Source organism: Taudactylus pleione, unplaced genomic scaffold (genome assembly GCF_031769625.1).
Source record: "Taudactylus pleione unplaced genomic scaffold, aTauple2 ptg000178l, whole genome shotgun sequence".
Taxonomy (NCBI): Eukaryota; Metazoa; Chordata; class Amphibia; order Anura; family Myobatrachidae; genus Taudactylus; species Taudactylus pleione.
In genome coordinates this window covers 7,038,687-7,058,171 of record NW_028284580.1, presented here as the reverse complement: position 1 = coordinate 7,058,171, position 19,485 = coordinate 7,038,687, and the positions used below count along the sequence as shown (strand labels likewise).

Genomic DNA, 19,485 nt, shown 5'->3' with positions numbered 1-19,485 from the left:
TTTAAGACCTATCACTCCCATGTGAACATAAAAAGGAGTCAACTTCAGGGCAAATAATGCGGGTGCATCTGGGAGCCCTGTATAACTCTTTAAACCCCATTTATCATTTTTGACTAGGGTTGCTCTGCAGTAGGGGTGGGAAATAACCGGCTCCTCAGCCACTGTTGAACCACACAGCCTTAGCATGCCCTGATAGCAAAACTTAGGCAGGGCATGCTGGGATGCACAATCCCACAGCAACTTGATGGCAGCCTACAGCTCATGTACAGGCTAGCTGAGCAAACTTGTATACCCTCATATCTCTGGCTAAGGTTCCAGTGTGAGGTATATAATTTGGTGGGAGGTTTTGCCTCTTTGAAGAAGCTGAGGACCTAGTCATATCTTCTGACTCACAGTCCACTGAAGAGGGACATGGTGAACATACATACTCAGGAGAGACATTGGATCGGAACCCCTTTTGTCTTAAATGGGTGTCCTAATGGTGCCAGCTTCAGGCAGCGGTACTTTATCTCCACATTCACTTTTGCACCTCATGTTTTGCCACATTTAGGCAATTTCAAGAGCTGATACATTTCTGACTGAACAGGCATCCCTGAGTAGTCTCTGGAGGGAGAGGTGTCTTCAGCCTCTGAGGTAGAAAAAATATATATATATTCTGGGGCCGATTGGGAATTTAAAGAGGGCTGTTTTCATTTTTTTTTCCAGCGCCAAAGGCGCGCCCCCCAAAAAAGAGGGCATGACCTGTTGCAAATGGGTGTGACCTAATGTGAAATGCCATGCCCACAAGCCACTCCCCCCATGTGTCTCCCCAGCGCTATCCCCCTGCGCCTCTCCAGCACTATCCTTCGGTGTCTCCCCAATGCCATCATCCTGTCTCCCCAGTGCCATCATCCTGCATCTCACTAGTGCCATTTTCCTGCAACTCCCCAGTGTCATCCTCCTGCCCTAGCATAGAATAGCACCCAACCCCCACATACAGATCATCATCTCCCCTGCCCCTAGTATAGAAGACACCCCCTCCGCCACAGACAGATCATCATCTCCCCCACCCATCGAATAACAGACCCCCCTTCTCCCACAGACTGATCATTTCCGCACCCCTATTATAGCAGACCACCCCTCCTCCACAGATAGATCATCAACGCCCCCACCCCTAGTATAGCAGACCCCCCAACCCCACAGACAGATCATCTCCCTTTAGCAAAAATTAGCTCCTCTCTATTCTCTAATTAGTACAGAATACCCCCCTCAGACCATTGTTAATCATTCCCCACCAGCAGGGCACCCACCCCAGACATCCCTCTCTCTAGACTCCATCTCCCAGCCCCATTGCCCTTCCCTGGCCGCAGTGGCCAGGGATCATCATGAATTTTAATTAATTTTACACAAACCTCCAGCTCTGACCTCTGGTGGCTAGCCTGCAACTGCTACCACCAGGCACTGACTGCAGCCGGGGGGAGGGGCCTCTGTTGACAAGCGGCCCCACAACCAATCGGCACACCGGGATTTTTCCCGCAGAAAATAATGCCCAATCCGCCCCTGTATATATTTATTCCACTTGACATAAAAATATATTTTTTCTTCATTAATTAACAGCGTAAATGAGAAAGAATCACTGCTAGCAGGAAGAGGCCACTTTATTTCTCTCATGAACAGAGGAGAGAGGTTACTTTTGGCAGTGACTTTACCTCAGACTCTTAGGTAGAAAAACAAACAATTATTATTTAAATAACAGTGTAACAGATAAATAATTACTGCCAGCACTGCTTAGTGGCTCTCCTATCACAATATGGCAAGACAAGTGAGGACAGCTGTAAGTATTCTGTTGGAGAACCAGACCCAGCTTCCTCCCATGTCTGCGCTGCAAAAAAATCTACCTGAGGGCAGACTCAAGCAGTCACATGACCATTAGGTCAGAGAGCAGATGCTTGGCACTGCCCTCATATGTGGGAGCAAGCTAAGTAAGTGACATTTTTCACTCTACCTTGTTCCAGCGGCATTCGGGAGCCTTGTTGCTAGGTGGCAACGGTCCAGACAAACAAATAACTTTTTCTGTTTTAGATAGATAGATAACTTTGGTAGCTGTATTAGCAGAGCCGTAACTAAACTATTTGGTGGCCTGTGCCTGAAAGAGCATTGGTGCCCCCCAAACCGCCCCCCCCCCCCCCCCACTCACCTATATTTCAAATAGGGACATAACACAAAGTTACGACCCGGTGTATTATCAACACAATAGTCTAGTTCTTATGTAGTTTTGCTTAGTGCATTCAGTTTAGATTGTGCATAGGTACAATGGGGGATGTAGTCATTAGGTAAACAATAACAATGTGGACAGTATTGTTAACATGTCGACATTCTCAGAATGCCGACATGTGAAATGCAGACATGTCAGAATGTCGACATTCCATCTGTGTCTACATGATGAATGTCAACATGGTCACTGTTGACATTATGACCCTGTCGGCATTTTCATGTTGACATTATGAATATCAACATATTATACCATCGGGGGGGCATTTATGAAAACTGGTTCCCAGGTAGCAGTGCCAAAAGATGCTACCAATCAACCAATCAGTTTCCATTCTTAACTAGTACAGCGTACATAATAAAAGCTAACACCCAACTGGTCGCTAAAGGATATTTTTTTACACAGACAAAAAAAAAAGAGAAAGGCATAAATGGTACCATCCCATGCTTCAAGTGCAGAAGATGCGGTGGATTGCAATCCAGCAACAAGTAAGCTAGGTGGGTGGTGCAATCAGGACACAGAGGCGGGCTCTTGATCATACCTGTTCATTGGGTTTTTATAAATGTCCCCCAACTAGTTAATTTTAGACATCCTCTATCTTTTTAAAGTATCCTAATTAATGTAATCAGGGTTTTCATGTTTTTGTGTGACTACTCAATACCCAATGGTAATAAAAAAATACTATATAAAAAATGCAATGTGCTGCTTATCTGCCTGCATGATTTATACATTAGAGACTGTGTATGTATTGGGTGACTCTGCACTGGTCGTTTTTCTCAGAGATCTAGAAATCTCATAATTTACATGTAGTTTGCTCCTGCAATGTCATGGTATTCAGGATGACCGGTTTACTATGCAGTAATAGTCACCTGAAGGTGACACTGATTGCTATCTACAACATTTTCTTGCACACTCTGACTTTCTGGAATGTCATCAGAAACAATGTATCATAAATGACTATACAACAGACACATCTCCTGTGCTCTTCCCTTGTAGTATTTGTGAAGCTCAGGACCACATTGACAACATGTTGTTGTAGCTCTGAATGAGAGTCTGTGAGCACCTACACAGCAACCTTCCATTGTGATAGCAGCCTAGTTTCCATAGGAACTGAGGGAGGGAGCTTGCAGTTACAGGCTCCATGAGCTCATTCCCTGTCTGCTTCCCTAGAAGGAGGAGGGAGGGGTAGCAGCCTGCCATCCTCAGCATCATCCCATGCACAGCTGCTGATGTGTGCCTGGTACAGTCAGCAGCAGCAGCAGCAGCAGCAAGATGGAATCAGCATTCAGACTGCTCAGATTTCATCTCTGCCAGACCTCAACATGGTGAGTGCTCTCTGGCTTTATTCTTCATTTGGATGTAAGGGCACATTTCTCATTGCCATCATTGCAGAGGAAATCTATGCTATAGTCATCTAATGTAGGGCATGCCTGTTTATAATGGCAGTTTATAATAGCATGATGTATTTGGAGGATTAGTTTAAATTGGCTAAATGTATTTTATGTTGGATCATCTGCTATAACTGTATTAATCACTATGTACATTTGCTTCCCTTTATTTAATTAAAAATGGTTCCAGTAATTGTAGTATTCGGGCTGGGCCTCACCTTCATCCCCATCTGCAAGACTCAGCATCCTAGGGGAGTTGAAATCAATTTATTTTCTGGTCATGTGCAACACTATTTATTCATATATTTATTGGCAACGCCTTTGTCCTGTACAAATAATGGTAAGAAAAAGGGCTACGTTAATAAAAAATCTACTGTTTAAAATGGCTGCAGTGACAGTGAGTCTGTTATTGTTTTATAAAAAAATGAATGACAATGTGCCTGTGGTTTACACTGAAGAGAGGGCTTATCTGCTGTAAATAGGATCTGTATCTTACTGAGCTACAGTATAGAGAGCCCAGCATGTGCTGAGATATTCAAGTCCTGTATTTTCGGTTCTGCTGCAACTGCAGTTATTTACCAAACAATCACATTCAGAAAAGGTCATTTAAGAACCATGAAACGTGAGATCCACGTTGGGAAAGCACCTTTGGATTTTGCAAGTCTACTTTTGCGCAAGTGTGCCTATAGGTTTATAGGGATGTGTGCCTATCCAAAGGTCAAGATGGTGGTGTTTCTGGGGGAACTGGAGTTGGTAGTGGACAATGACAGGAGTCAAGCAGTTCATGGGCATTCCTTGCTAAGTGTGGATTAGGCACATAACTGCACCTACTTTTGCACTTGAATGCAAAAAAATTAGATTTTATTGTCAAGATGGAATTATTTACATGAGTTACATGGATGTAGAGCAAATATTGTCAGTAGCGTTCTATACTGATGGACCCTACAAACTGACATTTTGGAGGAGCTCAAAGCTGATGTCTGTGGGCCTTGTCCTATACTCCACCTCCATATTGTACATCAGGAGACAAGCCAATTTCCATTTATACTTCTAGCAATGTAATAAATTCCAACATGCAATAAAGATGTTTCACTGTCCCATCACTGTTGTGATTAATTTAGACCAGAAATGGAACTAAACTGAGCAGTATCTTTGGAGAAAAGCAGACTGTACTTCCCATGTGATCTCTGCACCTTTTCTTGTGTTCCTATACTATAATTATCATCGTCTTCAGTGATATTTAATAAGGGGGAAAGTGTGCTTTATTGCACTTATATAAAACACTGTGTGTGGTTGCAGTGATTTTTTGTGGCAGCAGTGCTCTTTTATTTGTCATGTGCTTAACGTTTACTGTAACCTATTGATTTGTGCTGTAAATATTGACTTGCACTGTGCAGTGATTCTGGAGAACAAACTATGCTTCTATACGTTTGCAATTTTACATTCTTTGTTTGTATTTGTTTTCTTATTTACTGGCCTACAGTATTTTCCCATGTAAATAAACCAAATATTCTTTATGATTTTTAATGGTCGATCCTGGAATTAGTTTTCCCTATTTTTCTGGCATTCAGATTTATCCAGATAGTCTTTTCTTACCAAGTCATGTGTGTAATTTGCTTTCTGTCCTGCACCATCTCACCATGATATCCAATTTTCTGCACAATATCTTTCTATAGAGCACCTATATGTAATGCAGTGTTTACTCTGTCACTTATGGAATGAAGAATCCCATTGTAATGGCATGTACACAGCACATGCCTGTTTTATACCTGCCAATCCACATGGTCCTACAGCCTGACACACTGTTAGAGATAAGGGTGAGATGTATTATCATGGCACTTATTACTCGCAGCGATGCAGGATGTACTAGGCTTTAGCACAACAATATATTAAAAAGAGTCACTAAAAAGGTGTTACAGCAACTCATTCCTCCAGTGATCTCTGTCCTGTCTGTATCACAACAGCCTATTTCTGATGCCATATGTAATGGGTAGTGGACAGCCACGGTGCATAAGGATGTCTGCCGGCGGCGGGACATATAAGTAGCAATAGCGTAAACCTCAGATGGCGCTATGTCTAATAAAAGAACAGCAAATAAAAGCTAAGCTTGTTGTCACTTAGTAAGTGGTCATCATGCTACGCCACCATAGCTAGCTATTGTAGTGGTGTTATCAAGAGAAGCCGAAGGCGCAGCTGAAGAAATGTCTGATTTTTTCATGGATTGCTTTTTAATACATTTTGGAGAAACTGCAATCACCACTTGATACATTTGCCCCATCACATGGTCTCCAGACATAGTTTTGCCCCTCATCAACACATTTTTACCATTCTTCTCTACGTCACTTTTAAGTCTACCTGAACTGGCCTGGTCTGTATTCTTTTTCTTATTTAATAGTTTATGCATCACAAATGTGACATCATCTCTTATTAGCGACAACAATGATGTTTGTCTCAGCTAAAGTACGTAAAGGAGACAGACAACATAACTGCTGCAGTGTGTCTGGCCAAATCATTATATATGTCAGCTCTCCTGGGAAGATTCATATGTAGCAAACCTCACTGCATCCAGGAAACTCAGGGCTATTCACTAGTAATGCGGTTTTAATAATTGTATTTCTCCAGCTATAAGTACTCCAACAAAATAACTAGTGGCTGATTGTACCTGGGGCTGCAGACCCCTTTCCTGCCTAGCCATGGAAGTAACTTCCCCTTGGAAGTGCTCCCTGCTAATTACAGCCAGACAGGCAGTCCAGGTGGTGTGTTTTCCGCCTGGGACTGCCAGTATGGACTATAATTAGCAGAGAGACCGCGTCTAATAGGAAGCCACTCCCCTGCTATAACGTCATCCCAATCTGGCTTCTGAGGGCTGCAGCTGATGTAGTCCATAGAACCCTGCTTTTTGATTTGTGTGCAAGTGCAGGATCGCAATCCAGCAGATGAGCACATTGACTAAACTGGCAGTGGTGAGAGTCTCCTGGATCCACCCATCCATGCAGAACGCTAGGGAGTAAAGACCCGTGGGGACGCCGCACAGTATTGCATGCCAGAAGTCAGACCTTTCTAGTTGAGCTCCGACAGGTCCTAGTGACCGGCGGCTCAGTCCTAGCTGTCAGGAGGGTGGCAGTGTAGGAGTGCACTTCTTCCAAAATTTAGATGCTCAAATACCACTTTGTGTGTCTTAGATGCAACCATCGGTCTTGCCATCAAAACTTGCACCGACCCCATGTTAGATGCAGATTTTTCATCAGAGAGAGAATGGCCTCCAATGTGAGCAATTATGCGTCTGAGTTCACAACCATTTCTGTGACACTCCCATAATACGTCCATAAGAGGGACCATCTCCGTGCAGCTACAGATATGTCCTCGTACATCTAGCCTTCTTGCATGTTAAACAGCCCTTCTAGTGGCGCCGTGATGTGACTTGTTAGTGAATAGGTAGCACAGGCAGCTTCTGCTGATTAAATTGATATGCTGCATGCCTATATTCTGTGTGCGACTGTGGTTACATTATATCTGCATGCAACATGTTACGTTACAGTGTCAACGGCTGTGACACTGTAATATAGCATTTTGCATGCAGATACACCTGCAGTCGCACAAAGAATATAGGCATGCTGCATATCATTTTAATCAGCAGAATTGTGTGTTCAATTTGCATTACTGTGTGAATAAGATGCATTTGAAGGGAACACGTTGCACGAAAAGGCTCGGTGCTACTGAGTCAATCACTTGTAGCACATGGAGGTTAGATGCATGTGGACAATCTGTAAATTGCCACCTACCATTAATTGCCCAAGAACACCCAGCACATTTCCAATACTTTTTTGATACCATGCAACTCAATCGCAGCTGCACCTCTGTACATACACACTGTGTGACGTATGCAATGTGTGACTTTTAGGCAATTTATATGCATGCGCAGTTGGATAAAAAACGCTCAACTCCATGAATAATGGCAGAATCAGGTCCACTGTCTCTGTCTCCATTTTATTTTCCCCCCTATATCACCAATTTTGTATGTGTACTTGTCTCCATCTGCTCTTACCCATGTGTTCCTCTGCCCCCACCCATGTGTGCCTCTGCCCCTACCCATGCACTGTAGGTGACCTTATTGAGCCCTTAAAGATGAATACGTCCATTACTATAACGTGTGGAAACAAGCTTTCCACATGTGTATCAGCCCCATTAGTTATAATGAATAGGCCCCTATTTATCTACTCCCTATTATTTTTTCTAGTCTGTACTGTAGAATTAGTTGTTCAATATTGACGCAGCCATGCAGGCCACACATAGGTGGCCCAGCAGACCGTGTAATGTACAATCAGGTCGGTCATGTGCGGCCCAGTATAGTCAACAGAAGGTAAGCCCAGAGTGCACTTGCTCCCCTGCCATCTGGCCCATACAGCCTCTGCATGCAGCTATCCTCCAATTGTACAATGAGGGGCACATTAAATTGATGTTTGGTTGCGCAGATATTCGGCCATTACGGTACAGAAATCTTGCCTGTTTTTGTTTACACATCTATGGGATGAGGTTATTCAGTTCCTGAGATGCACTTTATGGAACAGACATTTGTTTTGGATGCTTATGGTGTGCCCACTGAATGCCAGATCCACTGATTTATACCCCTTTTACACCGGAGCTAAAACCTGGGTTGTTGCAGGGTTCACCCGGGTAGCTCCTTGGTGTAAAAGGGTAAAGGGTTGGATTGCCGGGTCGAGTGACCAGGCAATCCAACCCAGGAAAGTTGCAGGGTTTAACACGGGAATAACCCATGAAACCCTGCAGTGTGAACGGCGCGCTCCGGGTCATGATGACCTGGAGCCCGCCACATGCCGGCCAATTGGTCCAGCTTCAGTGGCGCTTGGAGATGATGTCATATCCAAGCGTCCACTTCAACGCTGAAAAAGTCGGGTCAATGCAGACTCGGCTCCGGTGTGAACGGCGCCAACTCAGGAATAACCTGGGTCGGCCCCGGGAAATTCCGGGGTGTGATCCAGGTTGGAACTCTGGCCCTGATTCAGAGCCGGACGCTCTGACAGAGCGCTCGCTCTGAATCAGGACCGTCCTCTTTTTTTAAGAGCGGCCTCCTGGTCGCTCGCATAGCTGTGGGTGACCAGACCATTGCGACCATCGGGCTTGCGATGAGACCCTTGCAGGTAGGGTCTCGTTGCCGCAAGCCCAAGAGTGCTTTTGGCTCTAACAGAGCCAAAAGCACTCCCACTGACATCACTTGTGATGTCAGTGGGGCCGGCCCTAGACGTTAGGTGTTCCCATGGGAACGCTCCGTCTGGGTAGCCATGCCCCCGGCCCACCCACCAAAAGGGGCGTGCTGTCACTCAACATCGACAGCACGCCCCCTTTGTAGCGAGACCCGGAGCAACGGCTTGCCCGTCGCTATCCGGGTCTCGCGCATGCGCCAACATCGACCCACTTGTGAGTGCTCGCGAGCCAGTCTGAATCAGGCCCTCTGTTCCAACTCCGGGTCAGACCCGGAATTTCGGTGTAAAAGCGGTATTACAGTAGTCTTTAATTTGCTTTTCATAGTCATTGCATGATGTAGTTTCTGAAAATAGTTTGTCTAATGTAATATCATTGTGTGAGCTGAATCTCTCTTGCTTTACATTATACAAAACTAACAAATGTTTACCACACATTATGAGCAGGATAGAAGAATTAGTAGGAATATGTTTTTCCTTGATGAAGTTTTTTTATATAGTGCATGCCTACAGTGGCGTAACGAGGGCAGGGTGAGCAGGGCACATGTCCTGGGCACCATGACAGGCCTGGCGGAGGGGGGCACAGCTGGCCAGGGCAATGTAGAGTGTGCAGATGTGCTCCACACTGTAGCAATCTAGAATATATTACTGCCAATGGCGCTCACCACTGCTAAAATAATAAGTAAATTTTTAGACCAGAGTGCAGCTGCCAATCAAAGAAGGTAGAGCAGTTTCTCCAAAAAGCAATATAAAACAAATTGGCTGCGCAGTCTAGTCAATTAATAACAATAAAAAAAACATTTATTGACATTTCTCAACAAAAAGGATCACAGTACATATTCAATTAACCATATCCAGCAGTCTATCACAGCAGCATAGGCTGTCCTGCTATACAATAATGAAATATGCAATCTAAAAATATAAATAGATATACCTATACATCCCAGCCGCTGTCGTGCATATTACAGTGCCCTATAGACTGAAGAAAGGTGAGATACCAGTTTCAATATTACCATCATACAGTCCCTTATTGGGATTTACTTATACCGCTCCATTTACAGATATGTAAGCAGCTCAACACCAGTGAAATTTTATTGTGACAATCACGGCACTTATCCAAGAAGATAACATTGATTATCCACTATTTATTCACTTTGCCATCCACAAGTGAACATTAGTGATATTGTTCCAGGACCACAATAATTTAGCTATACAGCTAATTTGAATATTTTCACCATTATTTATTCTTTAATTTTTTTCTTTGTGTGTTTATTTTATTTTTTTATATTTTATATTTTTAGATTGCATATTTCATTATTGTATAGCAGGACAGCCTATGCTGCTGTGATAGACTGCTGGATATGGTTAATTGAATATGTACTGTGATCTTTTTTTTTGAGAAATGTCAATAAATGTTTTTTTTATTGTTATTAATTGACTAGACTGCGCAGCCAATTTGTTTTATATTACTGTAGCAATCTATGCTGGGATCAAGTGTGTGATCCCAGCGCTGGAATTCCTGCAGGCCGGTGAGATGTGTCCCCAGGGGACACATCAATGGCTGGCGCTGGTCAACTAGCAGCGGCGGGTGATGTTTGGTGCCAGCCACGAGCTGGGTGCAGCTCATGGACCAGTGGCCATTAAAGAGCAGCAGCAATTTGAATTTGGCGCCTTCACAGCTTGCAGACTAGCAGCCAATAGAAAGTGGCTGTGGTGAGCCAATCTGGGCTCACCATATCATGGCTGGCCCTGCCCATGGCGCCTGACGTCAGATGGCGCTGGGCGGAGGTGGAGCCAGTTCGGTGGCAGGTGATGGACGGGCCAGCGGCAGAAGAATGCAGCAGAGGACCGGAAAGTGCTGCAGAGGTGGGAAAGTAAAAAAAACTAATAAAGCTCTCCACTGCAGCCCCTCTCACCAGACAGGTAGGCCCTATATGAGGCCCTCCCGTCATTATATGATCACCAGGTTGTTGGGCACTAGGCCAGTGTGGGTAATCAGGCCTGTGTCTGTGGCACTTGTAGGCGGGCATTAGGCCTGTGTTCCTGTAAGTGACCTTGGGTAATAGGCCAAGGTCACATAAATTGGGGGGCGCTGTTTTTCAACTTGCACTAGGCGCCAAAACCCCTAGTTACGCCCCTCCATACATATTATGCAGCGTTTTACAGAATATTGCATACATTGGGTACATACGGTAGCTACTAACATTTTAAAATAGTTTCTAGTAACACTGCTGCTTAGCATAAAAGCACCCAGCATGTGAATCTAACTTGGTGGACATTGGAACAATGAAATTCCTGTTATGTCATTGCTAATTTGTTCATACCTCCGAAAACATGGGAGATGGGAAGAGGGACTGCCTGAAATGAGGGACTGGAAAAGTAGTGTGGCCTTCTGGAAAGAGGGCATGACCCCACATCATACTCCCGTTTGGGCATGTGGGCGTGCCCAACGCACCCGAGCTGCTGAGCTGCTCCCAGGCTCTCCGCCGCATCACCCGCTGCTCTTATGCAGAACAGCAATGAGAGACGTCTCTCCAATCTTTCCCCCCACCCCCTCGGGACACTGTCCCTCTGTGGATGGGACAGTGGAACAGTGCCCAAAAGTGGAACTGTCTTACCCCCCACCCAAAGTGGGATTGGTAGGGAGTATAATTTGATTATGACATCATTTATATTTATTAAAATCCCCTCGTCAATAAAAACAAACTTATGTAGACAATGAAATAAGAACGGATTATAAGAACTGCATGTAAGAACTGGGAAAGAGGAATTTTATTGTGCAGTTGTCCAATATTAAAAATAGGAACAATTTCAGAGACAAAAATGTCTAGGAGCTAATCTTTAATACTTGGGACTCTGTTGAAATTAGGGGCAGTTCACAACGGTATACATTCAGAATGTCATTCTGAATGCTGACATGGTCTGAATGTACATGTACACAATATCAACATTCACAATAGCTGCATTATCAACATGCCGACTGTCAACATTCTGGCAATGTCAAAAGTATGAGACCATGCCATATTCTGGTGTTGACTTTTTCTACCACATCCTTTCACAACAAGTTTTCCTCTGGTGACATCTGGCTTATATCTGACCAATGTGTCTATCTTCTGTAAGGGTATCGGTGTAATGGTTAGCTCTTTTAATGTAAATTGTCTAGGCAAATAATTGGTGAAAGATAGCCTATTATTATATGTAAACACATACAGCACATAATAGCAAAAATGCAATGTTGTTCATCACACTGCAAATTACACACTCCCATACCTCACCAGCATCCTTTGTCACTTCCATGCACAATCATTGCTGCTGAATTCCACTCTTCACTCATCTACAGTTAGGGACTGAGCTCAATTACTTTCTGTCATACTTGTCAACTTAGAATTTCTCTTCCCCGGGAGAAGCCCGGGAAAGAGAAATGGGTGGGCGGATATGGGGCCGGGGCTGGCAGAAATCACGTAATTAAGCCCCGCCCCCTCACTGGAATTTGCCGGGATGACGCATATTTTAATTAGGTGGCGGGGCAAAATGACGCGATTCCCATAGAATTGCGTCATTAGGCCCTGCCCCCAATGTACGGACCCGCCGATCGCTGCTGATAGTCTCCCCTTTCTGCTTACTTCTGCCCACTTCTAGGAAGTGGGTAGAATGTGGGAGAGGTGCCTACCCTTGCGGAGGTGCAGTGGATTACCAAAAAAATGGGGAGCCTCCCACGAATGCCGGGAGGGTAGACAGATATGCTTTCTGCTATTGATGGGTATACATTGAAGCAAAGTCCATTTAAGCTTTATGATCCACTTGTGGAAGAAATGTAACTGTCCTGCAACTAGTTCCATCTACGATGGCTAACCCTGCAATGGTAAGGATATAGGGCGGGATGTACTAAGCATCGCATCCACGATGTGGTACATTCTGCCTTTCTTCAGGTTCATACCGTGGTCAGGGGTAGATTGGGAATTTAAAGCGGCCCTGGGAAAAAACATAGAAAGTGGCCCCATGTGCGCGCGCCCTAGGCACGCGGCCGAAAAGGGGGTGTGGCCTTGTGGCAGGGGTGTGGCCTAATGTGAAATGTTGTGCCCGCAAGCCACTCCCCCCATTTTCATCATGCTGGGGGCATGCCCACCGCTCCAAGAACTGACAGCCATGCCCACAATCCCTCTCTCTAGTGAATAAGCACAGCAAACATGTGAATGAGAATGAGTATTTTCCTACCTATATGATTTCTCTGCAACAAGAGAACCCCTGAAGAAATTGATCCTCCCTAGACAGGCAGTGCCTTGAGTCAGTATTTACTATTCATGCAGGAGATCACATGGTCTGGAAGCCGGCTGTTTGTGTAGTAATAAAGCCAATGTCATTATCATTCAACAAAGGTTCAATCAGATAGTAACAGCTGTTTTGGGGCAGGACAAATGTGAGTTTCCCATATCAAACTATTTTATATTAATAAAATATATTTGCTAATTTGGTTCCATTTGCATCAGTAATATGGTTTCATTACAATTGTTGTCTTACTGAAGATTATTGTCCCCCAGTCTTTTCTTCTAATAGTACCAGTGATCCTACTGTCCTCTATGTGTGTCTCCAGCACCATCGCCTTGGGTGTCCCCAATGCCAACATCCTGCGTCTCCCCATCGCCACCCTCCTGCCCTAGCGCATAATAGCCACCCTCCCCCACACACAGATCATATTCCTGTAGCATAGAATAGCCCCCTCCCCACAGACAGATCATCATCTCCCCCTAGCACAGTATAACCCCCCCAGACAGATCATCATCTCCCCGTAGCACAGAATTACCCCACCCCACAGACAGATCATCATCACCCCTAGTACAGCAATTCCCCCCTCCCCCTCAGACAGATCATCATCTCCCCCTAGCACAGTATAACCCCCCCAGACAGATCATCATCTCCCCTTAGCACAGAATTACCCCTTCCAACTGACAGATTTAGAAATCTCCTATTTAGAGTGTCAAGAATTATTCTCCCCAGACTGCTTATATATAGGGGATCTGAATCCAAACTATCAATTGATATGAAACAGATATAATTCATACATAGGCTCCATTTAATGTGGCTTTGTCTGTGTTAATATAATATGTGGCTCTGGCTGTGTTAATATGTTTAGATAGTACAGCAGATCCCCCTCCCTCTCAGACAGATCATCATCTCCCCTTAGCAAAATATAGCTCCCTCCCCCACAGACAGATCATCTCCCCTTATTACAGAATGACCACCCCCCACTCTTAGATCATCATTACTTCCCCCCCTGAGACAAATCTCTTCATGATTCCAATAGCCACTTTTGAAAGAAAAAATTTCACCTGACTCCTGCATGCTGCAGGTGCCGATGAAAGTCCATCCTAAACAACAACAAAGGACTACCGCACCGGTTTATCTCGATGAACTCCTTTGGTATATAATTCTTAATTTCTATGAGGGGTGTGCTATCTACTGCCAATTAACGGAACTAGATAAAAGGAAGAAATAGATGCAGTGTTGCGGTGCACAGATCGAGAAAAAAATAATTTGAACAATTAACCTTTATTAGATATTCATTAAAATTATATCCCCTTAACAAGTTACATAAACTGACGAAGTATTAGACAAATTATAAAGTAATGAAAAAATTTATAAAATAGATGAAATTAAAAAGATGCATTCAGGGTCTCACCCGTGTTTAAATGGATTTCCTATGGATGTTAATTTAATGACAAAAACTTTGGACAGATTTTCTGCCCAGTATTCACATTATCGTTTAATTGTTTATTGGTAGTAACAAACAGAGGGCCTGATTCAGAGCTGAACGCTCTGACCAGAGTGCTCGCTCTGAATCAGGGCCCTCCTACCTTTTTTTGGAGCATCCTCATGGACGCTCGCATAGTTGTGGGTTACCACCCACAGCTTATGCGAGCGTCCATGATGATGGTCGCGATGGTCTTGACCATCGCGACCATCGGGCTTGCGACAGAGACCCTGCGGTAGGGTCTCGCTGCCGCAAGCCCAGGAGTGATTTTGGCTCTATCAGAGCCAAAATCACTCCCACTGACATCACTAGTGATGTCAGCGGGGCCGGCTTGAGACGGTAGGCGGGGCGTGCTGTCAATCAACATCGACAGAACGCCCCCTTGGTGCGAGACCAGGAGCGATGGAGAGCCCGTCGCTCTCCGGGTTTCGCGCATGCGCACGACGGAGCTCCCTCTGTCGTGCGCATGCGCAGTGGGGCAACATCGACCCGTTTGCAAGCGTCCTTTGCTCGCGAACGGGTCTGAATGACCCCCAGAGTTTCTCCTTCCTATAAAGCAACCTTATTGAAACAATGTTAAACTCAATTGTTACAACATATAGTTGCTTATTGACAGATTTAGAAATCTCCTATTTAGAGTGTCAAGAATTATTCTCCCCAGACTGCTTATATATAGGGGATCTGAATCCAAACTATCAATTGATATGAAACAGATATAATTCATACATAGGCTCCATTTAATGTGGCTTTGTCTGTGTTAATATAATATGTGGCTCTGGCTGTGTTAATATGTTTAGATAGGACAGATGGTAAAAGTTTCTAAGTAATCGCTATAACATAAATTAGCTGTGATGTACATTAATTTCACGTCACTATCAGTTTGTTTAGATATTACAGCCACCGCAGGTCAGTGATCAGGTTCCTCATAACACACAGGCACCAGCGTCTATCCTCCGGCGCTTACTCAGTCACTGCCCGGCTGATAAATTACAGCAGCCGTTTCAATAATTAGCAGAGGTTAGCGTCGGAGGTAAAGTGGGAGAGCCCTTAGTGCAGGTTTCCGATGCGCATTTTGCCTATTGCTTACTTATTACAGCAGCCGTTTCAATAATTAGCAGAGGTTAGCGTCGGAGGTAAAGTGGGTGAGCCCTTAGTGCAGGGTTTCCGATGCGCATTTCACCTATCGCTTACTTATTACAGCAGCCGTTTCAATAATTAGCAGAGGTTAGCGTCGGAGGTAAAGTGGGTGAGCCCTTAGTGCAGGTTTCCGATGCGCATTTTGCCTATCGCTTACTTATGGAGTCCAGAGTGGAGAGGAGACAATTGGGCTGGCTGCTTGGGCAGCCCTGTAACTTACCCCACCTGCTCCTGCCGCCGTCAGCTGCGGATCTGCGCATCTGAGCAGTGAGCACTCTTCTTCCACGGTGCTGATGCGCAGGCCAGCGCAGCTTCTGACTGTGATTCGGGGGGCGGGGCCAAGGCTCACAAAACCTCTTCTCACGATAGAGGCGGGCAGGCCATGGGCCGTGGGCAGCTGACAGCTCTCTAGGTGTGACAGGTAGCCGGGCTGCCTGTCATGCTGAAAATAATAAACAAATGACATCCAGGTGATGCAATTCGGGAGGCGGGGCCAAGGTTGAGAAGCGGCCCCACAGACCAATCGGCCCACTGGGTTTTTCCCCGCTAAAGGTAAGGGCCAATCCACCCCGACCGCGGTTGATTACCATGGTATGTACCTAGAATATTGCAAAGGACAGCTCTCCCGATAAGATACCCTGGGCCTGATTCAGAGATAAATGCTAATGCGATCGCAGCTGTGATTTTGTACGGAACTTAGCTATGAAAATATGCTAATGGTTTCAAAGATCACCTGAGCATAAGGACGCCCAACTGCTGCCTTCTCATCTGTGTACGATGTTGCTTATACTTGCGTAAATATCGGTAACATCGAAGCACATCAAGCAGCCATCTTGCCCTTGCAGCAGATCTGACCAGCCACAAACACTGCAGCTCTCCTAACACGCAGAGGGCTCTCATGCGGTGTATGCAATCACAGTGGCTAATTTATGCACGCCAATGAAACGGCGTCCAATCGTACAGTCACGCCTGACCACCCGCATGTTACCACCCCAAAAGGCTGGCAACCTATCACTCAATTTGTGATGGTTTCCTCTGTGTATCCATTATCGCAATACGATTACAGCATGTGCGCAGTGCAGATTACACACATGCGCAATAGCAAACAATCGCTCAATCTGCGTAAAAATCGCCATTGCATCCATCTCTGAATCAGGCCCACTGTGCGCTGTGTTTAGCAACATTACAGGGGACACTACAAGCGTATTAGTCTAGGGCATTCAGAACCCTCAATCAGACCTTGTTCTCGCCCATTTCACAAGGGAGGTGAGTGGGTGTCCAGCACGTCAGAAGGACTTTCCCAAATTTGTAAGTCTCCCACACGTTCCAGGAGAGTAGACAAGTGTGAGCAACTGCAAGAATGGACAGTCGGATATGACTTTTTTGTAAGTTGGTTGGACAACCAATTAGGAATTATTTAGTTTCTTATAAAATAATGGCAAATAGACATATTTAATACTTTACATAAACTTATTTGTTTATTTAACAGCTTTTGTATGAATTAGGTAAGCATATACCTCTGCTAGTACTTGGTTGGGCAACCTTTGGCTTTGATAACAGCTATTACTCGGTGCGGCACGCTCTCAGTGTGTTTCTTAGCTAACTCTTTGATTCTATCATCATGGTACCAAACCCAGAATCAGTCGTTCAATCAGCAGTCGCAGAAAATTTCACTGATTACATCTTTCATCTACTTCAAAATGTTTTCAATTGGATTCATATGTGTACTATTTCCAGGCCAGTCCAAAACAGGGATGCCCTTTATATGTAGATGCTCTATTATCACCATTGCCGTATGGCATGGCACCCCGTCTTCTATGAATATTCCATAATTTCTCAGAAACCACTATCTTATATGGGAAATAAGACAACTGTTAACAATGTCAATGTATTGGTCCCTACTCAGCATGCCTTTGACAATCTACAATCTCCCTGGGCCTTGTGCTGAAATAACACTCCACAGCATAACCTTCTGTGGATGCTGCACAGCAGTGGCGTATATACTACTGTCCCCGCAACCCCTGCAGTGGCTTGGAGGCGCCGGGTAGCTTGGGGGCGCCGGGGGCAGTGGTTACGCCACTGCAACTGTGAGCGCTGGCCTCTGAAGTGATCGGAGGCTAAGGAATCCTCTGAACACTTCAGAGGCCAGCGTTCCCAGTAATGCATTGTGCGGGTGACGTCATGACGTCACCCGCGCAGTGAGGAACCTGAGAGGCCGCGTCTGCTGGATCAGTTGATCCAGTCAGCGCGGGAGTCAGGAGAGACAGCCGGATGACAGCTGCAGCCTGCGCGGAGTCAGGTAAGTAGGTGGGAAACAACTACAGGGCGCACTAATTGAAGGGGCACAACTACAGGGGGCAATACTTTAAGGGGCACAGCTACAGGGGGCACTGTATAAGGGGCACAACTACAGGGGGCACTACTTGAAGGGCACAACTACAGGGACACTACTTGAAGGGGCACAGCTACAGGGGCACTACTTGAAGGGGCACAATTACAGGGGGCACTACTTGAAGGGGCACAACTACAGGGGCACTACTTGTAGGGGCACAACTACAGGGGCAATACTTTAAAGGGCACAACTACAGGGGCACAGCTACAGATGGCACTGCCTATGGGCACAACTACAGGGGGCCATGGATAATGGGTACTACTACAGGGGGTATTGCATAAGGGGCACTATTACAGGGGGCATTGCATACGAGGCACAATTACAGGGGGCATTACTTGAAGAGGCTCAACTACAGGGGCACTACTTGAAGGGGCACAACTACAGGGGCAATACTTTAAGGGGCACAGTTACGGGGCACTGCATATGGGCACAGGTACAGGGGGCACTACTTTAAGGGGCACAACTACAGGGGGCCCTGGATAATGGGTACTATTACAGGGGGCATTGCATATGGGGCACAACTACAGGGGCCACTGTATAAGGGGCACTAATTTAATAGGTTATAAACTATGTTCCCAATAATCTGGTTCTACATGGACATAAAAACTGTGCAACCTGTCTTGAGCTGAGGTGACAGACTGGCAGGAGCGGAGAGGAGGGATGATGAAGTAGATCTGTCGGGGTGAGATGTAATCGCCATTATTCTGTGGCATAAAGTGTAATGGGCATTACTGTGTGCACAATGTGCTATTAGGGGCATTACCGTATGGCATTATGTGTTATAAGGGGAATAATGTATAAGGGGCATTACTGTGTGGCATAATGTGCTATGTGGCATAATGTGAAATAGAGGCATTACAGCATGGCATAATTTGTTATAAGGGCATTACTATGTGGCATGTGTAAGGTGCATTGCTGTGTGGCATAATGTGTTGTAAGGGGTATTACGGTGTGGCATAATGTGTTATTGGGGCATTCCAGTGTGGCATAATGTGTTATAAGTGGCATTACTTGGTGTGTCATAATGTGTAAGGCACATAACTATCATGAACTTGAAACCGCACACCTTAAACGTCATCTTTGGGTGTGTTTGTTTTTTGGGCGGGGTGGGGGTCGCCTGAAACTTTTTTGGCATGGGGGAGCAAAATTTATAGTTACGCCACTGCTTCACAGATTGCTTGACGCACAAAGGAAGTAACTCCGTACCAGGTCTTCATTAAACATACTGGTTGCATTTGTCCATAGTATGTACAGTACTCTCATCAGGAAAGCACACCTAAAATGAGCAAATACTGTAAGAGTTACAATGAATAACTGATCTGTGATGTGAACCGGCCTCATTTGCATAATAG

General features: G+C 45.2%; 1 protein-coding gene across 1 annotated transcript in view; it reads left to right on the top strand.

The window, feature by feature from the left end:
* The first annotated feature begins 3,488 nt into the window (after nt 1-3,488).
* LOC148520046 (janus kinase and microtubule-interacting protein 2) overlaps nt 3,489-19,485 on the top strand; it is a 138,832-nt gene continuing 122,835 nt past the window's right edge. Inside the window, exon 1 of the mRNA XM_088475779.1 lies at nt 3,489-3,573. The gene's annotated coding sequence lies outside the window, so the exon portion shown is untranslated. The remainder of the gene's footprint in view (nt 3,574-19,485) is intronic.